At 33.7% G+C, this 14,226-nt stretch overlaps 1 protein-coding gene across 2 annotated transcripts in view; it reads right to left on the bottom strand.

The window, feature by feature from the left end:
* Positions 1-14,226, bottom strand: part of MGAT4C (MGAT4 family member C) — a 147,333-nt gene that overhangs the window by 31,242 nt on the left and 101,865 nt on the right. For both annotated transcript variants that reach the window (XM_045553286.1, XM_045553287.1), the window contains exon 2: positions 10,796-10,845. The gene's annotated coding sequence lies outside the window, so the exon portion shown is untranslated. The remainder of the gene's footprint in view (positions 1-10,795; positions 10,846-14,226) is intronic.

The following is a 14,226-nucleotide window of genomic DNA, read 5'->3' as shown; positions in this document are numbered from 1 at the left end:
AAAATGGTTATAATTTATAAAATAGCTCAGGATCTTTCAGTGCTACATGGCCCCACCATTATAACTTTTGCTATAATTTTCCAGAAATATGACTAATTCTAAAGTTCACTTCACTTTGCTAAGTCATATTTAAGATAACACTGATGGTCTATAATGTGCTTATTCATTTTTCCTAGAAAAATATTGTATATGTGCAGTAATTTTTTATCATCAATGTAAAATATCATACATAGTAATAACTTATAATTAACATAATACTGGATTTTATACAGTCTCCATTGATCTGAGATATTTAAGTTTTCCAGCCTTTGAAAGCTAGTGTATCTAGTGAAGAAAGTATAAAATGCATACTGTTAAAACTGCTTTCATCAACAACTGTCTCTAGAGAATACCTTGCATCTTTCGGATCCCTCTGCCACACTCCTCTGTGTTGTCTTTCTTAAAACAAATCTGACCATGTCATTCCCAAGCATGAAACATTCCACGATTCTATCTGCTGACAGCAAAAAGTTCAAAATTTTTTGCATTGCTTTGAATAAAGCTCCTTCTTTTGCCCTAGTAATTGACCGCACTCCATCCCCAACACCATGCTGGATGTCTGCTCAAATGCTCCAAACTCCTTATCTCAGCAGCACAAGTGATGCTCCCACTATGAACTATTGCCTGATGGTCCTTCCTGTAGGTAGAAGTGATCAGTACTTTCTGTGAGTCTGGTCTATAACTTGGAACTTGTGCATCATATCACCTTTAACAGTACATTGCCCTTATTTTTTTACACAACTTTTTTTTTTTATGATAAACCACAGACTCATTGAAGACAAGGAATTAGGGCCAGGTCTCTCTCAGAGATGATCACCAGCAGTTTTGAATGGATATTTAAAACTGAGAACATAGACAAAATCATTTCTTTAATTAAAATTAGAGAAACTTTTAGTAGAACTTCAAAGAAAATGTTTTTAACAATAACACACTATTTTGCTATTCTGTTTGCTATGTTGTATGCAAAAACTGGGTGAGATTTTGGTACTGGTGCCTAGAAATTCTGGAGGTTGGGAGTAGGAGTATCCTATTAAAACAAAGGCTCTGAGGAAGGAAATAAGTAGGGAAAATCTACATTATAACTAGGAAATGACCTAATATCTCTCATTACATATTCTTATTTGTCTCATTACATATTCTACATGTAAACATTGTACTTATTATTTGTTATTTTATTGTTGCATCTTTCAAACTGGAGTACTAAGCACTGTATCCTCAATTTTCTAATTATTGTCTGCGGTATTTAACATTGTGATGGTCAGATGACTGAAATTTATAGAAGTCCTTAAACGACTGAACCAATTAAAGACAAGAAATAGTAAAATGCCTGATGCTTTCTTAATCGACAATGGTATAAACCAATATTATACATACACAGCACAGTGAGCTTTTAGTATGAACCAGGCTCTATGTTAAAAACTTTATATGCTAACCTTCATAATAAACTTGCTATAGGAGCCATTCTCTTTTTTTTTTTTTTGAGACAGAGCCTCGTTCTGTTGCCCGGGCTAGAGTGTCATGGTGTCAGCCTCCCTCACAGCAACCTCAAACTTCTGGGCTCAAGCAATCCTCCTGCCTCAGCCTCCCGAGTAGCTGGGACTACAGGCATGCGCCACCATGCCCGGCTAATTTTTTCTATATATATTTTTGGCTATCCAGCTAATTTCTTTCTATTTTTAGTAGAGATGGGGTCTCGCACTCCTGACCTTGAGCGATCCTCCCCCCTCGGCCTCCCAGAGTGCTAGGATTACAGGCGTGAGCCACCGAGCCCAGCCTATAGGAGCCATTCTTATCATTGTCATTTTACACATGTGCAAACACGGTTATTGAGATTAAATTATTTTCTTAAAGATGTACAAATTGTAAGTGACAGAGGTGGGATTTGAACATAGGGAGCTAATTTCACAGCCCACACTCTAATCACAGCACAGTCTTCCTTCTTTTAATTTGGGATAAAAGGAGTTTCTTGGTTATTTCAGCATAGAATGTTATACCTCAAACCAGTTTTATTGCTCTTTATCACCAGCAGAGTGGAATCTTTTAAGAGCATGAGAATTCAAACTTCCCCTTCAGCTTCTTTCTTTAATCACAATTTTCCTCCCTTAAAAAGTGTCAGGAGGCTGCATCTCAAAAGGAAAGTAGAGAGGAAAATCTGCTTAAATATTTCTTGAAGATTTTAAATTAATTTATTATTTTCCTGAGATTCATTTTTTTCAGCGAGGAGGGAGCCACTTGTCTAATTTAATGCTGTTGCCCACAGGCATATTAGTGATGACACTTTATTTACACCTAATGAGGAACTTTACAGGATAGATGTATTCCAATTAGATTCTGGCTCGGAGTTTTCTCTTTATTCATTGATGAATGTGTGCAACTCATTAACATTAAAAAGGACTGTGACAGTACTAATGATTACAGAATAGAAAGTATCTAGGGGTTAATTTTAATTGCATATAACTGTATTTGGATGGATAGTACAGAAACAACTATTTAATGATAATCACCAAATTCCTTAATTACAAGTAGTAATTGACTTGGGCAAACATTTGTTGTGCCCATTAAAAAGTTCACAGATGCATCCAATTTATTTTTGCCTGTGTTGGAAATATCATCTTACATGAAAATAATGTGTAAAGGAAAGAAGAAAAGAGACAGCAATAGGTGTAAATATAACATGCTATTGTATAAAGAAGACAAAAGTTACTCAGAGATTTAAATAATTTGTCCAAGATCATACAACTGTTAAGTGACAGAATAAAAATTTATATGTAGGTTTGTACATCTTGAATTCTCATGCCAACTGTTTAAAAGAAAAAATTCTTGTGCACAATTTGTGTGATGCTTGTTTCTGTAGAAATGATACTGAAGTTCAAATAAGTATGATTGTGGAATAAAATAGATGACAACCTTTGTCAGAAATCTTCACATTGTGGGCCTTATATGAAATGAAGACTGCAATATATCTTAATATTAATGAGCATGACTACCAGTGCAGACTTTACTACACAGGATAAAACACAATAAATATCAAAGACTTTATTTCATCAAAAAAAGTGAATAAGCTCTCTGGTATCAAGCATTTGTTGAGAAATCTGTTGGTTGTAAAGTATTGGATTGATCCTGTTTTTAAATTTAAATTTCTGTTTTTATTTTTTAGAGACAGGGTCTTGCTGTGTTGACCAGGCTGGACTAAAACTCCTGGTCAAGCCATCCTCCCACCTCAGCCTCCCGAGTAGCTGGGACTATAGGTAAGTGCCACCCTGGCCAGATTATTTGGTACTTTTTAAAAGAAGGTTAAAGGAGCAAGACTGAAAATTGATTAGATGTGGTAAATATTTATGCATTGCTTCCCAATTAGAATGTTTCTTACACTGTAATCTAGAGAAAAATGTTTATCATTTACTCATTGATTTGGAGCATATTTTCCTACTTATTAAATTATGAAAAATGACTAAAAATAAAACTGATAATCAGAATATTCAAGCTAGGAAGAAATGTGAAGATTATTAGTCCAACCACAACTTTATACAGAAGAAAAAATAATCAGCACCAGAGAGTCTAAGTGCGTGATTTAGCTTATTATTGATTGGACAGTGACTACTAGCCTGAGGTTTCCTGACTTTTAGTGTAGTACATTTGAAAAGATGCAAAATTGCACTTAGAATCTAAGATGACTGTGTTTCATGTAGCTGTTAAATTCAGTCACCAATAAAAACATATTATAAAACATGTCTAATCAAATATGGAAGAAGTAGAACTTTCGTGCCACATTTAAGATCAATATTCTATCTCAAACGGAATCCATCATAGTCAGTGGCTCTCCCCACATTATAAATGATTGTTTTTTCTATTGCGTTCCAAATGTAATCACTTTGGATTTCAGCATCATGTATGAAGTGCTTGCATCTTAAGCACCGGAATCACATTCAGTGTAGTGAGTAAGATGTTCACAAATAGAAACTAATAATAACTGAAAGAATAGCAGATTCATATCTCCCATTTCATTCTCAGAGTCCCGGGGGGGTTTACCAAGTGAAATGGTAGACAAAATGAACTGCATGCAAATTTGTATAAATTGTTACTTCTGTCTCCTATTCTTTCTGTGGTTTTGCTGACTTTTTATAGTGATATTCATCTGAGTTAAATTTGCTTAAGTACAACTTTAATGCATGAGAGCAAAAGATTGCATAGATATATAAAGAGAAAGCAAGACTAGATTATGAATTGTGTGATGATATTGACATTAGAAAGCAATATATCAATTTGAAAAAGATAAACAAAATGAAAATTTTATTACAACATCTACAGGGCTCAAACGATGTAGGTTTTACAAAAAGAGCCACCTGAAGGAGAATCAAGGTTTTAACAGAATTGGCTTGGTCCATACAATGGTTGAAAAGGGAAGAATTTCAGATACCATATTTTCTTTTTTAAATTTTTAAAAGTAAAGTATATAGTAATAATGGGCTTTCATTTCTACATTGCAGTGATTGGCTAGGCAATAGCTAATTCCATTTACACGGGGAAAGTTCCTTCTAGTTTTCTAAAATCTTCCCTCCCCTCCAATTTCTTAACATTTCACTGCTGCGCTATATCACTCATTTACATAATCCATATGACATTTGAGTGTATAACATCTGATTCAGGGGAAAGGGAACCCAAGCTGTAAAATTTTTGGTGTTTCTGTTCTTAATGGTATGATTATCTCTGAGGTGGAAAAGAATGCAGTATACATGTTTTAAGCATTTTTCACCCTATTAGAAAAGGAAAAAACAAAAACAAGAAGTCCCATCATTAGATACATTTCTTTTAATTTGATGTCACTAAATCTTTATCGAACCTCCTATTGTCTATTTCGATAATCAGAGAACAACATTCTGATTTCTATATTTGTCTGCTTGTATAAAGGAAATGTGTTCAAAATATGTATTTTGTCTATTTCTTGTCTCTGTGAAAGTAGATTTTTGATGGCATATCCATAGTGTACTCAGTATTACTTGATTACAGTGAGAGATTTTGCTAATTATGTCCATCCATATATTTCCAGTTCAAGTAAGGTTTATGTTTCTCATTGTGAATTTAAAAAAAATTAACAAAGTTGTCATCAATTTCAATGTATCATGCATTTTATTTAATACAAGCTTGTCTCTCAGGACCTGGTTATATCTGAGGCCCTGGTTACACCTGAGCATTTAGAATGCAAGGCCAAAACTAATGAATTTTAAGTGACACTAGTATTACTTCTAAATATGATCTTATAGATTTCTATAATATATACAATGGAGTTAAATCAATTGAAGATGGGGTAAAGAACTTTTACCTTATGTTTGTGTTGGGAATCTAGGGTGCTGTGGTAGACTGACTGACAAAATCTCCTGTATTATTCACCCCTCCTTGTATGCTCTCCATTTCCCGTATGGCTTTGTCACTTCCCTCATCAAGAGGCGGAATCTGTTTCTCACACAAATTTAGGCTGACTTTTTAACATACTTTAGCTGAAGGAGTGCAATAGAATTTATAGTGTGCAGTTTTAAGCCTAGAACTCAAGAGTCTTTTCATGCTTCACCTCTACCTGGTGAAACCCTGCCCTCACTACCACAGGAATAGACCCAAATGCCTTTGCTAGAGGTACAAAGGTCACACGGAGCAAGGCCCCAACCATCCTAACCAAGGCCATCCGAGGGCAGCCAGCTTCTAGACAACCTACTAGCTGACTACAAACACAGGAGGAAGCTAAGTGAGATCAGTCAAGCCCAGCTCAGATTGGCAGAACTGCCCAGGCAACTGTAGACTCGTGCAAAGATGTTGTCTTAAGCTATTGTCAACAGTTTTCAAAGTGTGATTTGGGTTCTCCTGGGGATCCCCAGCAAATTTTCAGATGAACTACAATATCAAAACTACTTCCACAATGATGGTAAGATGTGGAAACAACCCAAATGCCCATTAATTCATGAATGGATTAGCAAAATGTGGTATATGTATACCACGGAATATTACTCAGCTATAAGAAATAACGGTGATATGGCATCTCTTTGGTTCTCCTGGAGAGAGTTGGAACCCATTCTATTAAGTGAAGTATCCTAAAAATGGAAAAATAAGCACCACATGTACTCACCAGCAAACTGGTTTCCCTGATCATCACCTAAGTGCACATTTGGGAATAACACCAATTGGGTATCGGACAGAGGTGGGGGCTAGGGGGAAGGGATGGGTGTATACCTGCTTGATGAGTGCGATGCGCACTGTCTGGGGAATGGTCACGCTTGAATGTTCTGACTGGGGGGGATGGCGGGAGGGGATGGGTGCATACCTATGTGATGAGTGCAGTGAGCACTGTCTGGGGAATGGACACGCTTGAAGCACAGACTCGGGGAGATGAGGAGGCACGGGCAATATATATAACCTGAACTTTTGTACCCCCATAATGAGCTGAAATAAAAAAAAAAAGACTTTGTCTTTTAATTCTCATTCTGTCAAAAGTGTACAGTGGAGTTTTCCAAAGGCTACATGATGTTTGAAATGAAAACAGAGTGAATAGAGAAGCATGTGTGAGACTCTAGCTGTTTTCTATGGAGTTGGACATTAAGGAAATTAGCAAAATGCAGAGCAATGTTATGCTTCACATTAATATTGATTTTATTTGAAAAATGCAGTTATTTTTCATAATAATGTATTATTTATGTTCCTAGTAATGTGCTTATTGTTATTGAAGGAAACCAAATATTTTAAAATTTCTATTTTAGTTTCTAATACAGTAAATATCAATAGATAAAACCCACATAAACAAAGCTCTTTGGGGTCCTCAAGAATTTTGAAGAAAGTAAAGGGATCCTGAGAACAAAATGTTTAAGAACTGCTACACTTTTTTTTTCCTACAGTATTTTCCCATTCTGAGAGTGGAGCTGTCCCTAAGAAAAAATCACTATAATTTGTCATTCATGACATAATGTGTGTCTGTACGGTTCTAAAGACTTGAAATCCATAGGCAATGATTATACTTTCATTTCCTGAGCAGTATTGAGTCATTCTCAGCCTTATTATTTTATAAGTGAAAAATGGGCTTATTCCATCCCCAATACATATGCACAAATATTGATTACTATTCATTTATTTAATCTTTAAGTAAATATTTACTTGCCAATTTTATATAAAGTAATAATTTCTATGGCACATAGAAACACAGAAGCTGAGAACTTTAACTTAAGAGGGTGTCCACTGAAGGTTTTGTTATAATTTAGTTTGAGGTTGAAAGTTTGAAGAATCCCACCACAGTTTTGGTAATGATGCTTTTGGGAGGTTAAGTTGCTCATAAATTTTATGACACTTAGATTAAAATGAAGTCATTTTGAACTGAAAATGGCTTGCTGCTCTAATGCTATGTAAAGACATGAAACAAAAAGTGAGGGGATGACTACTCAATTCCTGAAGAGTCCATATTTGTCAGAAATTACATAGAGGTAACATAAGATCAGATATCTGCAGTAATGAAAATATTATGAAGAGTTAAAATTTCCTGCAGCTGACATTGCATATTACAATGCACAACAGCTCACTAAACTTATCTCATAGAATGGTAGTTAATTCAACTGTACTTGAATAAAATAGTCTTTCCTGCTTGGTACTTTGCTATTAACTCTTTGGCTTAGCCTTGGGGAGCTAGAACAGTGGAAAGACATTAAGTAGAAAATGTAATTAAAGAGCTCTACCCCACAATATAGTAAAAGAAAAAAATGAATAACATATTACAAATATTTAGGAGATAGATTTCTGTGAATTCTGTTACTGGACACTGTCAGAAAAATTTAAAAAAATGAGTTATGAAGATAAACTCAGTACTCATAGATTGAAATTAAAGTTTGAAAATCTCCTCCTTCTCTCAAAAAACAGCCTATTATGAATTGAATGTTTTTGCAATGGCATTTTCACATTAACTTTTTTGAAAAAATAATAAAGTATATGTAGTATTTTATTTTTATTTATTTATTTTTTAATTTATTTTTTATTTTTTTTTTTGAGGCAGAGTCCCACTCTGTCACCCTGGCTAGAGTGCCGTGGCGTCAGCCTCGCTCACAGCAACCTCAAACTCCTAGGCTCAAGTGATCCTCCTGCCTCAGCCTCCCGGGTAGCTGGGACTACAGGCATGCGCCGCCATGCCTGGCTAATTTTTTCTATATATTTTTAGTTGTCCAGATTATTTCTTTCTATTTTTAGTAGAGACGGGGTCTCGCTCTTGCTCAGGCTGGTTTCGAACTCCTGAGCTGAAACTATCCACCTGCCTCGGCCTCCCAGAGTGGTAGGATTATAGGCGTGAGCCACCACGCCCAGCCTAGCATTTTAAAGTAAAAAAGGGATTCATATTAAAAAATCATAGCATATGAATGTTATAAAACTATTGTTTACAGATAATTCTTGCTGATTTAAACCAATATAAAAGTGCCAGTCTCCAAATTAGGTCAACAGAAGCTTTTGAAATTTTTATGCTGGGAAATGTCAGTAACAGCTGCTTGACATATACATCCTTCACATGGGTAAAGAGAAGACTTGTGGATATGTCCTATCCAATTTTAGCCCCCCTTTTCAATTACCCTGTATGGTTAACTTCGTTAAAGAGCCTGGATACACATTTTGTAAATTGCCTGCTTAGTTAAATACTATGTATTAATGATAATTTCATTATATTACAACAAAAGTAATATTGTGCGTTTGAAGAGTCTAAAAGATTAGAAGAGGAATACAAATTATACCTTTTATTTTTTTCAAAGGCAGAGTCAATCAAAGATCATACCCATTTTCTCTGTTGACAAGGCCTAATAGTTTAGCAAGATTAATGTGATAAGGGCCTAGCTTCAGGGAAGAGAAAGAAGTAACAGAAACATATCAGAATTATAGCAAGAAAAGATTAGAGACTTGTAAGGTAGGAAATTAGTTTAAAATAAAGTTTTAGTAGAGGTCAGTTATTGAAGTTAAGTCCAACGAGAAAAATAACACTACTTACACTGTAAAATGTAAAGAATCTTTAGAAATTAGAATTTTTAGCATCTTTTGAAATAAAAAACTGAATAATAAAACTAGTTTTTTTTTGTTTTTTTTTTTGCTTCAAGCTAATATATTGGATTGGTATAACTAGAGTAACTTTCTCTATGGAAAAATAAAAACAAGTAAAATTGTATATACATATATGTGTGTATTTATACTTTATAAGAATCTATGATCTGGCATGAAAGAAAAAAAAATCTGCAAAGACTAATATCAAAGTAAAAGCAGGAACCCTTAGAGGTAAGTAATCACCAAAGCCAGCTTGCAGTGTGAGAATTCCTACCAAACCTTAGATTGCTATAGATTCCACGTTGACTGCTTCATGTGCAACACACTGAGGAGATAAACCCTGTGGCCTACCCATAGTGGAAAGTATAATAGAAGACACTATCCCTCCTCATAAAATGAGAAATAAATTTCATAGATGAAAAAGAGTCTCAAACGAAATATACAGTCCTTAGTGCTTCTTGGAGAAAAACAAAAATAAAACTAAGAATTAAAAATAAAAATTAATCCTTACTAGAGATCTGATCTGTGAATTAATTCATGCTATTTCTTAACACAAAAATAGTAAAGATTAAAAGTATAAAAAGAGATTAATTTAAAAGAAATTATAAATATAGATCAAATCAGTGAACTGGACACAGATTCAAAGAATTAAGAAGAAATGAAATTATATGAAAAAAATTAAGAGACAGAAGATAAAGAAACATGGAAGAGACAGAGAAACATTAAAGGAGAAACTGACTGAAAAACAACCACCCTCAGTTTCAGGAAGGCCAACAAATCTAAAGTGGGGTACATAAAAATATACCCAATCATGTCATAACCAGTTTCAGAATACCAAAGATCAGGAGAAGATTTTAAAAGAAGCAAAGAGAAATAGCAAATTATCCACACAGATATAACAATTAGACCAACAATTGACTTTCCATTAATAAATGGAATCCAGAAAACAATAGAATAAAATATTCAATGGTACAAGAGAAATTACTGACAATCTAGGCTCATAGCTCATGAAAATTATTTTTTAAGATTGAAAGCAAAATACAAACACTCTCAGAGAAAGAAAAATGGACAAATCCTTATTAAAGGAATTTCTAAAGAATATACTTTTAGCAGATAGACAAGATGCAAGTTCTGATAAGAAGAAATGGTGGGAAAAAAGTGGCAAATATTTGAATAAATCTAATATAACTAACTTACAATAATAATAATTTCTAACTCTCGGATTAATAAGATAGAACAAAAATACTCATAACATTAACACAAGAGTCCAGAAGGCTCATGAGAATTAAAACAGTCTAATGTACTTGTATTTTAGGAGAAAGTTAAAAATACTAACGTGTGTATATGTGTGTATGTGTCTGCAGATGTGTGTGAACTCTCTGGGAGATGCCTTAATTGTATTAGTTGTCTTAGGATATTTTATTTTTGTTCTATGACTTGATTTTCTTCTTTGGTCAATACATTTCCAGGTTGTAATCAAAATATAAAGTTACATGCTTTGTACTCGGAAATTTTCAAAAAACTTCTAGAGTTTTTGTGAAAGTAGTACTATTGAACAAATAGAATTGTATACATAAAACTAATGAGAAAATACCCTCTATTTAGGCATGTGGAGCTACTCCAAGAGAATTTTCCTTACAGAATATTTTTAACAATGTATAAAAAAAATCTGTAGCCCCTCAGAATACTACCGTGAAATACCCAGTCTCACCTTAAGAAAGAAGATGTCATAATCCGTCCTGCACAGAAACTGTTGCTACCCTGGAAAAAAGAAATTCCAATATTACTAATACAATCCATTGGTTCATTATTAATAAAAATAAAATAAAAAGTATTCTAGACAATTTACTATTTTCAGTCAAATTGTATTATGCTTATCTTAATTAAATGTTTCCAAATCGATAAAAAATATAGAATAAGCATTTTAACATACCTTCTCTGTATATGCAAGAAATATCACAGAATATTTCTTTCTAGTAAGTTAAATTATTCATTAAAAATAGTAAAATTAAATGTTTGAATCATATATTACATAACATAATGTAAAATTATATACATATAATTGTCTTTTAACCTAACCATTGATTTTGTTTGTGCTAGTAAATAAATTAAATATATTTCATAATATTCCACTTAAGCATAGAATTATTTACCCTAAGAAAGTAACTTCAGTTAATATTACTGAGGTTCACTTCACCTCAAAAGTACACAGCCAAGTTTTTTACACATTTATCTACGCTACTGATTTTTTCATCATATGTAAAGGGTTACAACATTCAAGGGATCGTTCGTTCCTGCTACAATATTACAGATTCATTGCCTGGGACAAAGTTTGCTATTGAATGTCTGCCAGACTATGTTAACAAGTACATTCAGAAGAAAACTGTGCAGATAGAAACAGTAATGCTGTATTCTGCAGCTTCATGTTGTGTAAACATTTATTCTTTTAGGCAACAATCAATTATGAAAATTTATATGCACTTGAGACACAGATTCCACCCCCCCCCCCACCGCCAGATCTCCTGACATCTCCATCAGTATTTCTCATCTCTAGTTAAATTTGCTGTTGTCAGCTTCTGTAGGCAATAACATCCTCATTGGGATTTCCATATTTTTCCTCTATTCTTTTTTTCTATAGCTTCTATAGTAAAAATAGGTGCAATTGGAGATTGACATTTTAAGGCAACAGTCGTCATTTCAGGATTCTCATTTTTCAATGTGGAGCTATTATCATTACAGCTGATTTGTTATATCTAAAAACAGAGAGGCCAGGACTTACAAGCACACTCATTCACTGGGGTGGGGTAGACAGGAGGCAGGACCTAAAGAGTCCCATCTATAGATCCCAAGAAATTTGCTATGCAGAAGGAAATAGCAACAACAGATTGAATTCCAGGAAAGCATTTGGCATTTGGTCACAACAGGGCATTTGGGTTATGGGTTTTATGTTTTCAGCCTTATGGATGGAACACATTAATGAAGGGCGTCCATACACATAGAGGTAGTCATCAGATGATCGTGCTATCTGGAAAAAAATGCACTGGGTTTGAGAATATTATGACATCTTTCAAGAGCAGATGCCTTGTAATGAATCTGTCTTTTCACTTACAGGTGATGTGATCTTAAATTATTCAATATAAATTTTAACAACAGATCTGTATTTTTACAATGAGTTCATAGATTTTCTAAAAGACTGATTAACAAAATGAAATTTGCTGATTTATTCTTGTATGGATATCTCCAACTAGAAACTTGAACACACTGTAGTTAAAGGAACTTAGCATCCCATTGGTGGTTTATGAAGATTATATTTGACTGATAATTTCTCATATATATCATGTACCTGAGAAGAGATACATGTTAGGCCAGATATTCAATCAAGTGAAGAGTAATTAAGGAAAGCTAATTTCCTCTGATTAAATTAAATCACATATTTTCTTTTTATAAATATTTTGATTCAAAAAGCAAATAAAATTACTATAAGAATGTATCCCATTTTTAAATGTAGAGAAATGAAGAGTATGAATGAAAAAGAAAGTTTAGTTTTTCTGATTATTAATATTTAGCAAATTAGGTGGCATCTTCAATGTGACCAAAAATTATAATAGATATGATTTAGATGATTTACTTTCATTTTGGGGTGATTGTCTCCTTTCTGAGGCATTATTATGAACACTGGTTAGTCTTATATACTTTTGTTTTTTAGCATAATTAAAAATACTTTGAGCCACACTACAAATAATTATGCTAACAAAATATTTTGAAGAGTTTTTAAAATAATTGAAATAAATATATGTTTATAAACATATATAATACATTACAAGTAATCAGGTTGCCATAGAAGACAATTTAAAATTTCTATCATCTTTAGATTTTATAGTTATAAACTTTGTTTCTGGATAAAATGAAACCACATGTTCAAAAAGTTTCAAATTAATGGTAATTGATGACACATTCTACAGAGATAGTAACCTAAAAATCACTGTAGATTTTTAATGGTTATGGAAAGGTTTGTAAGATAACAAAATCTGAACAAGTGAAAGTGAAGTTCCTCATTAATATAATAGATTTTGAATACTCATTCAACACATACCTAATTTTTGCATAAATGAACGCTTCAGTCATATAAATGTCAGCTACTGCTATATCGTATGTTAAATTATATGATAAGAAATGTGTACTTCCTGCATTATTCCCAGGTAATTTCCTTTATGAGCACAGCACATGAACAGCTTCAAGAATCAAATCGACCACACTACATCACTCAGCAAAATTTATGGCAGATAAGGAACACAAAACATGAAAGAAAATGAAAGACAGACAGATTACCTTTCCTAAAAATCTTCCCCCGTATGAATCTTAAATCATGTATTCTTTTCTCTCCATATCATTCTTGATGGGAATCTTACAGAAAAAATGGGTTAAAACTGACTGTGCTTCACTGTTAAGAGAAACCTATGTTCAGGGATATACCTAATTCCCAGAGCTTTCATCATTAATATTTTATGAGTCTCACTGATCTGTCCCATCTGGAAGAGAAATTTATCTTTCATTTGTGCAAGCAGTGCCTGCCGAGTAATAGATTTCATCTCTATAAGCTGAGTGGTGAAATGCAAACGGCAGCAAAGGTACGAGGAGGAAAAGTGTTCACTTTATTTCTTTTTACAGTAGTCTGGCTGCACTTTACTGGAGTTGCAGAGTCAGCCAAGCAAAGTGAAAGATCTTTGGGGAACCGAGTGTCAGTTCCTTGCCAGTATAATTCAGCTACACATTTGAATGATCATGTGTTTCAACTGACTTTTAAATGAGATGATTAGCTACCGTTGCTTTTTTACTTAAACATGTACCAGGAACTTTGGTGACTAGAAGAACATTGAAAAACCAATAGCTCAGTCTTTAAAATTTTCCTCAGTATACATGAGATGACTAAAAGACAAGTTAATAATCTTCAAACACTTCTAACTGCAAAGGCAGATTGTTTTGCCCTTTGGTTAAGCGTGGCTCACCTTAGTTGAATAAGAATTTTGTGTAGGCTCATCTGTGACATTGGAGCTAGTATTTCTCCATAGGAAAGCAAAACTGAGAAAGTGTTCTAGGACCTTCCCCCTTCCAAAGCCAGAAACACAGGGGAAAATCTCCATA

Source organism: Lemur catta, chromosome 6, assembly GCF_020740605.2.
Source record: "Lemur catta isolate mLemCat1 chromosome 6, mLemCat1.pri, whole genome shotgun sequence".
Taxonomy (NCBI): domain Eukaryota; kingdom Metazoa; phylum Chordata; class Mammalia; order Primates; family Lemuridae; genus Lemur; species Lemur catta.
This window is presented reverse-complemented; position numbering and strand designations above follow the sequence as displayed.